This window comes from Cryptomeria japonica, chromosome 2 (assembly GCF_030272615.1).
Source record: "Cryptomeria japonica chromosome 2, Sugi_1.0, whole genome shotgun sequence".
Lineage (NCBI taxonomy): Eukaryota > Viridiplantae > Streptophyta > Pinopsida > Cupressales > Cupressaceae > Cryptomeria > Cryptomeria japonica.
In genome coordinates, this window is record NC_081406.1 from 18,025,878 (window position 1) to 18,033,967 (window position 8,090).

Below are 8,090 nucleotides of genomic sequence, written 5' to 3' on the forward strand. Positions count from 1 at the left end.
ATAGATTCTGAAGTCTTTTCGTCTATAGTTTTCTTGCTCCAATAATGAGTAGAATATGAAGGACTGATCTGAGGTTTGAGCTTGGCATAAAGGATGGGTATAAAGAAATTGAAAGTTTTGGGTGATTCTGATCTAATCGTGCACTAGGTTCAAGGAATATCTAGCGCCAAACACATCTGTATGAGATCCTACACCATAGGACATGGGATCTTATCAAAATCTTTGATGCTTTCAACATCTAGAGGATACCATGAAAGACAAATGCTTTCGTTGATCGAATGGCTACTATTGGAACACAATTTGATCCTGTTGTGAACCTGCTCGCCAATCCCCAAGCGGTTTGTGTCATCGTTCGACCAGCTATCCCTGACAATGACACTCACTAGCAAGTTTTTGAAAGCAACGAGCAAATCACTTTGTTCATTCAAAACTTAGGGGAGTTTGTTGATCAACTACAACCTAAGGTAAAGGAAACTTACAAGGATCAGATCATTCAACTAAAATCCAACAAGCTCCCAAACGAATTGATCACCCTAGAAAATTTGTTTGACCATGACAATGCCAAAAATGATAGGCGAAAACTTACGGCTGATAAGGGGGACTACACCAAAATGTCAGTATTAGATGAGAGAATACTCAAGGTCGAAAAGGAAGTTCCTTCAGAAGACTAAAAGAGACTACCTTGATATTTTGATGAGTATGTAGGCGTGCTAGCATGGTCATATGAATATTTGAAAGAGTATAATCCTAGCATCATTCAGCACACCATTGAGCTCATTGATGGGGCCAAGTCGGTCCAGCAGAAGCAGAGACCTGTCAATCTGAAAATTGAGTTCCTTATGGCTCAGGAATTCAAGAAGCTGATTAGAATCAAAGATTGTCTACCCCATCAAGCACAGTACATGGGTATCTAATTTGGTGCCAGTCAGGAAAAATAATGGAGATATCTAATTTTGTGTGGGTTTTCGGGACCTGAACCAAGCATCTCTAAAAGGCCATTATCCTTTGCCACCAATGGAACAGTTGTTAATCACGATAGCAGGGTCAAAGATGTTCTCAATGTTAGATGGTTTCTCACGTAATAACCAAGTATTGGTGAAGCCACAAGATCAACATAAGACAACCTTCACAACCAAATGGGGAACATTCACTTATCAAAAAATGTCGTTTGGGTTGTCAAATGTCGGTGCAAATTTTCAAAGAGATATGGATCTGACTTTCAAGGAGCTCATTAACAAAATCATCCTCATATATTTGGATGACTTTACTGTGTTTTCAGAACACAAAGAAGATCACTTCGATCATCTTGAGCTAGTGTTGTAGAAGTGTCTAGAGTTTGGCATCTCTTTGAACCCAAAGAAATGTATCTTTGGGGCCCCGCAAGGAAAATTACTAGGGCACATAGTGTCAAAGGAAGGAGTCTCCATCAATCCTGATTGAGTGAAGGCAATAAAGGATCTTCCTCTTCTTGTCAACAAAAAGGACGTCCAGTCCTTCCTAGGTAAGGTTAACTTTGTTAGGTACTTTATCTCAGACTTTGTTGGGATGGTAAGGCCTATCACTCTAATTATTAAAAAGGAAACACATTTTAAATGGACTCTTGAAGCTAAAGAGGCTTTCGAGAATATCAAAAATGCTATCTCTTGAGCCCCCGTGCTATCCAACCCCGATATGTCTAAGGATTTTATAATGTATGTTTTCTCTAACCATTATAGCACTATTGTGGTTCTAACCCAAAAAGATGCAAACAAAAGGGGTGAGCACCCCATAGCTTTCCATTCCAGGAATCTGAAGGAATATGAGGCTAAGTACAATTTTGTTGAAAAGAAAACTTTGGCCATCGTCAAAGGCCTTAAAAATTTAGGCATTTCATTGCCTTTAATAAGACCATGGTGTATGTCGCCCATCCTTCAATCAGAGAATATATCATGGAACATGACATTACAGAGAAGAGGGTGAACCAGATTACCAAATCCTGGAATATGATATTGATGTCAGACTCACCAAGATAATATGTGGCCAAGGTTTGTGTGAATACATAGCCTAGGAGTTCAAACCCCAAGAAGTCGAGGTAGCTACAGGGTAATTTATAATGGTCACCTCTGAACCAACATAAGCATGTTGGATGGAGACTCGGAAACATTTTATGAAGACTAGGATTTTTCCTAAAGGCCTCCCCCTTAAAAAGCGGATATTTCATAGACTGCAGAATAGCGGCTTTTGCTTGGTGGATGGAGTACTTTTTAAGAGAAATTTTGATGGAGTCTTTCTACTTTGCATGAACCAAGGCCAAGCTAGTAATATTATACATGAATATCATTATAGTTCATCAGGAGGCCACTTTTCAGCACAAACTACCATCATCAAGATCACTCACGTTGGGTATTTCTAGCCCTTTATGTTTAAGGATGTGCACAACCAAGTAAGAGAGTGCAAAGAATACCAGTACTACAGTGGTAGGTGCAGAAAGGTGGCAATGCCACTCAGGCCCATAATGGTGGAGGAACCCTTTGCTCAATGGGGTATTGACTTCATAGGGGTGATCAACCCTCCAAGCTCAGCTAGACACAAGCGGATCTTAACCACGACTGACTACTTCACCAGATGGTCCGAAGCTATTCCCCTGAGGAATTCATCAGAGACAGAGATATTAACATTTCTAGAGGACTTAGTGTGTTGATATGGTCCTCCAAAGACCATAATATCGGATAACGTGCAAGAATTCATAGGCTCGTGAATCACCCAGTTCGCTCCTAGTAGAGGTATCTACCTAGAAAACTCCTCAAACTACTACCCACAAGGAAATGGCCTAGTCGAGTCCACTAACAAGAATCTCATAAGGCTCATTAAAAGGATGGGCTCTAAGCACAAAAGGGAGTGGCATCACCACTTGAGGACCGCATTATGGGCAGACCAAATAACACCCAAACATGTCTTAAAGAATTCTCCATAGAAGTTGGTCTACGGAAAAGACGCATTGTTCCCCATGTCTCTAGAAATCCCTACCTTATAATTACTCAAGTCTATTGAGGTGGAAGATAATGGTCCCATGGAGGTGAGATTGGTGGAAATTATGGAACTAGAGGAGGCAAGGGAAGTAGAATTTCTGTCTCTTCAAAACCGTCAGCAAACCATCAAGAGGTGGTTTGACAATAAGAAAAGTTCTGACTTGGGATTCAAACAAGGCGACCTTGTTTTGAAATACAATGAAAGGGCGGCCAAGCTCGACTAGCATGCCAAATTTGATGGCTTATGGAAGGGACCCTTCTACATTATAAATTGAAAAGGTTTCAATTCTTTTGATCTTGAAGATATGCAAGGAGATTCTCTCAGGATCCCAGTTAATGGATTCCACCTTAAACCTTTTCACTAGCAACTTTTCTCTAATGTACATAATGTAAATAGTTTTTTTGTGTGCCTTATTTATCTAATTATGTTTCTTCATGAATTTTGAAGAAAAAATGAATCACAAGATACTCCTTGATCAAACAAAAAGAAATTATTATATTATAGGTATCTTGTTACAATATATACATGAGGCCTGTGGCCTAGTTTTGAAGAAGAAGAAAAAGACAAAGTTCTCTAAAGACAGGGTGGTGCTATTTCAAGAATCTTCTTCATCTTCATCCTCATCCATTTGGAAAATGGAGTCATTAGCTTTATCTTTGGCTTCTTCTCCCTCTGACCATAAATGGTTAGAATTGTCTCCATGCTCCTGAGTTATTGATACAAGCACTAGATTGGGTTGGACATTCGGTGTCAAAATCCATGGAAATATGTAGTCTTGGAACTCAGTATACTATTTAGTGCAAGCCAAGATGGGCACTATCAGATGGACCCAGAGGAGGAACTCCACAGCAAGATCCACTCAGAAGCAATGACATGACAACGACATAGTCTTCAGACCGTCGATAAGCAGGTGCCATGTCACTTCCTCTCCAGAGGTGATGAAACATCATAAATCTAACACCAAAGGCAAGCCTCTGAAAGGGACATAATACACCACCACGTCTTCCAAGCCACCTAGATAATCCAGGGAGGAGAGCACTTTGGTTAGCTCTGAGGTCAAGTATCCAGTCATCCTTGTATCTAGTAACAAAGCTACAAAACACGAGCAGATATCTGTGTTCACACATTATTTGTCCACATCATCGATAAAATCCTCACCGACCACCCATTTAATGGTAGCGATCATCAAGGGATTTTTGTATCGTATCATCCTTTGTAGCCTCCGGTCTGAAATGTTACCTAAGAAAGCGACCTGTGCCTTATTGCTGGTGAACCTAACAAGAGTATCCATTTCTTCAAGAAACTTCATCGTTGAAATTGGATACTGTGCAAAAGGAATGTCTGAAAAGATATATTTATAGTGGATTTTCTAGTTGGCATTATGGATGAATTGATTATGTGTTGCATTGATGTTTTGTCATTGATTTCAACACTAGGTGTTATGGTTGGTTACTGACAGACAGGTTCTGGTTACCGGTAGAAGATATAGTGTTACCAGCAGAAGAGACTATCTATTGGACACTTCCGGCATGTTTGGATCAATGGAGTATGTTTGATTTTATGTGTTACATGCTTCTAGAGCTTGTTTTGGTTACCGATAGAAGATATAGTGTTACCGGCATAAGAGACTATCTATTGGACACTTCCAGCATGTTTGGATCAATGGAGTATGTTTGATTTTATGTGTTACATGCTTCCAGAGCATGTTTTGGTCAGCTAGTATTGACTTGGTAATTAGATGCTATCATACACTCTTGTAAACCCTTACCAGCATGGGTTTAAGGTTTAACCGATAGAGCTTTTACTGAGAAATCCTGACAGGATGCATAAGTGTTGTTGGTGTGACTTCTAGATGGATTTTAGGATGCTGAAGATGTTCTTTGATCATGCCTCAACTAATTGAAGATATTTATTTGGCGTGGTGGACCCAAATTAGGTCTGGTGCCTATCTAGGTTATGGACCATTATCATGTTAATGTGTTCTCTACACGTTACTAGGATGATTTATGGATTGGTTATTGTTGTTTTGGTCTCAAGCCAACATGGCATATCATTGTAATATGGATGTATGTAATGATCTTATTGTAATATGTTTTAGATGGCCGACCTAATTGGTTTAGGCCTTAGGGTTGGTATAAATTGATGTAAGATCTCATTCTAGATCATGTTCATGGTCGTGGAATGTAATATCATATGCGAAGGAGATATGGTCGATCATAGGTGGTCGAATTGGAATTAAGGAAGAGTTAAAAGGCCTTCGATATTGAGCTTAACCACGACTGTAATCAAGCATGGTAGATGCTATCTCTGGCAATTCATTATTTTGGATTGTTGTCCATTTATCTTGAGGTGGTTATAACCTCTTTGTAGTCAGTGAGACTCTTTTGTAATGAGCAGTATGCTCTAGGCAGTGTGCCTTCCTACATGTGCAGGCCCCTCATTATATCACATACTTTCTATAGAAGTATCATCTGACTGTGGGGAGGCTTCCCACCGTAGTTTTTCCCTTTCTGGGTTTTCCACGTATAAATCATGGTGTTATGTGGTATTGTTGGATTGTGTTGATTATATGTTTTATTGTTTACCGATATTTGTTTCTGTTGTTCCAGTACTTAATGTTTATGTGATCTGGTTAAAGGTTATAAAGTGGTTTGATTGACATAATCTGTTAACAATGGATTCACCCCCCCCCCCAACTCTCTCAGTTGTTCACCAGTTATCCTAACAATTGGTATCAGAGATTTGGTCCTCTTTTGCAGAAGCTTAACCGCTTGAGGTAGATCCTATGGCAACTATTTTCAAAAGAGAAATCCCAAAGCTTGATGGAACAAATTATGGGATATGGAAAATCAAAATGGAGACTCATCTTAGATGTCTTGGAAAGGATATTTGGGAGATCACTAAGAAAGGATATACACCTTATGATTCGGCATCTAGCAATCCTGATCCTGCAAACCTGGACAAGAATATTGAAAATGATTGCAAAGCTAGAGAAGCCATCTTGTGTGCACTTACTGATCAGCAAATCATGGGATTGACTCATAGATCATCGGCAAAGGCTATGTGGGATAAATTGCAAACTCTAAATGAAGATGATCCTATTGTCAAAATTGCTAAACTTGATGGTTACCGGGTAAGATATGAAAACTTGAAGATGGAAGATAATGAAAGAATTGTTGTATTTATGGAAAGATTAAATGAGATTGTTATGGGAATTCAATATTGTGGAGGATCTCTGAGTGAAGATGAAATAGTTTCCAAAGTCTTGAGAGCCCTTCCACCGGCATACAAGATGAAGGCAACTACAATTAATGGGCTGAGAACAATGGAAAACACTTTAGTTAACAGAGACATTCTGATTGGGAAATTATCTGTTTTTGAGCTTGAAGAATTTGGATCTTCTAGAGCTGTAAAGTCTGAACCTTCTTTTCATGAATCATCATCTATCGAAAAAAGTGATTGGAAATCCCTATATGCAAAAGAATTGGAAGATATGAGGAAAGAAGATGAAGAATTTGAGCAACTTGAAGCCTTATTTGCTAGAAGAGTACCCAAAGGATCGGCAGGAAGTAAGTATGAAGGAAAAGAACCTTTTAAATGTTTTGCATGTAATAAGATTGGTCATTTTGCATCTAGATGTCCTGAAAGGAATGCAAGATTTGAAGAGAGAGTTAAGAAATCATTTAAGCCTAATCAAAATAGATATAGAGTCAAGAAAAGTTTTAATACTACATAGCGGATGAGGAAGGAGTAAGTGATGACTCTAAGGATGAACCGGCAACAAACTCTGCTAGTGGATCCCACAATGGAAAAGAATGGGTGTTCTATGCTTTAAACGAAGATGAACCAGAACCAGCTATCAAGAATGAAGAAAAGGCCCTAGCAACAAAAGTTGAAGATAAGGACGAATGGGTAATTGATAGTGGATGCTCACATCATATGATTGGAGATAAAAGAAAATTTATGTCCCTACAAGAATACAATGGCAGTCAAGTCAGATTTGGAGATGACAAAGCATGTATGATCAAAGGTAGAGGTATTATTTCTCTAGATGGCAAGCATAATACTGATAATGTTTATTGTGTAGAATGTTTAAAGCATAATATTTTGAGTGTTGGTCAATTGGTGGACAAGGGATTCCAACTTCAGTTTAAAGATAGAAAATACAAAATCATTAACAAAACTGGTTTGGAGATTGCAATCGGTACTCAGACTAGAGGTAATATCTTTCACTTGAAAACTGGTGATAAGACATGTTTGATTGCTCATATTGATGAGAGTTGGTTATGGCATAAGAGGTTGTGTCATGTTAATTTTGATTGTATTGTTAAGATCAGTTCAACTAAGCCAGTTAGAGATATACCTAAGATTATGAAGCCTCATAATCCGGTATGTAAGGAATGTCAATTGGGAAAACAAGTTAGAACTTCTTTTAAGAGCATGCATGATAAATCTAATGATGTTCTTGATTTGATTCGCACTGACTTATGTGATCTAGCAAGGACTAGAAGCTTTCAAGGTGATAGGTATTTCATGTTGATTATTGATGACTATTCTAGAATGATGTGGGTGACTTTTCTAAGGAAGAAGTCTGAAGCCTTTGAGAAATTCAAGATATTTAAAGAAAAGGTTGAAACAAAAATTGGATTGAAAATCAAATGTCTAAGATCAGATCAAGGCGGTGAGTTCACTTCTCATGAATTTATTAGTTATTATGAGACAAATAGAATTAGGAGACAGTTATCTGCACCTCAGACTCCTCAGTAGAATGGAGTAGTGGAAAGGAACAACAGAACCATTTTGGATGCAGCAAGATCTATGATGATGGAAGTCAAATTGCCTCACATCTATTAGAGAGAAGCAGTGAGTACAACAGTCTACACATTCAATAGAGTTCACATCAAAGGTGAAATCGGTAAGACCTCTTATGAATTATGGTTTGGACATACACCTACTGTTAAATATTTCAGAATTTTTGGAAGTAAATGCTATATCAAAAGGGATGATTCAATTGGAAAGTTTGATCCTAGATGTCATGAAGGGATATTTCTTGGTTACTCAATTCAAAGAAAAGCATATAG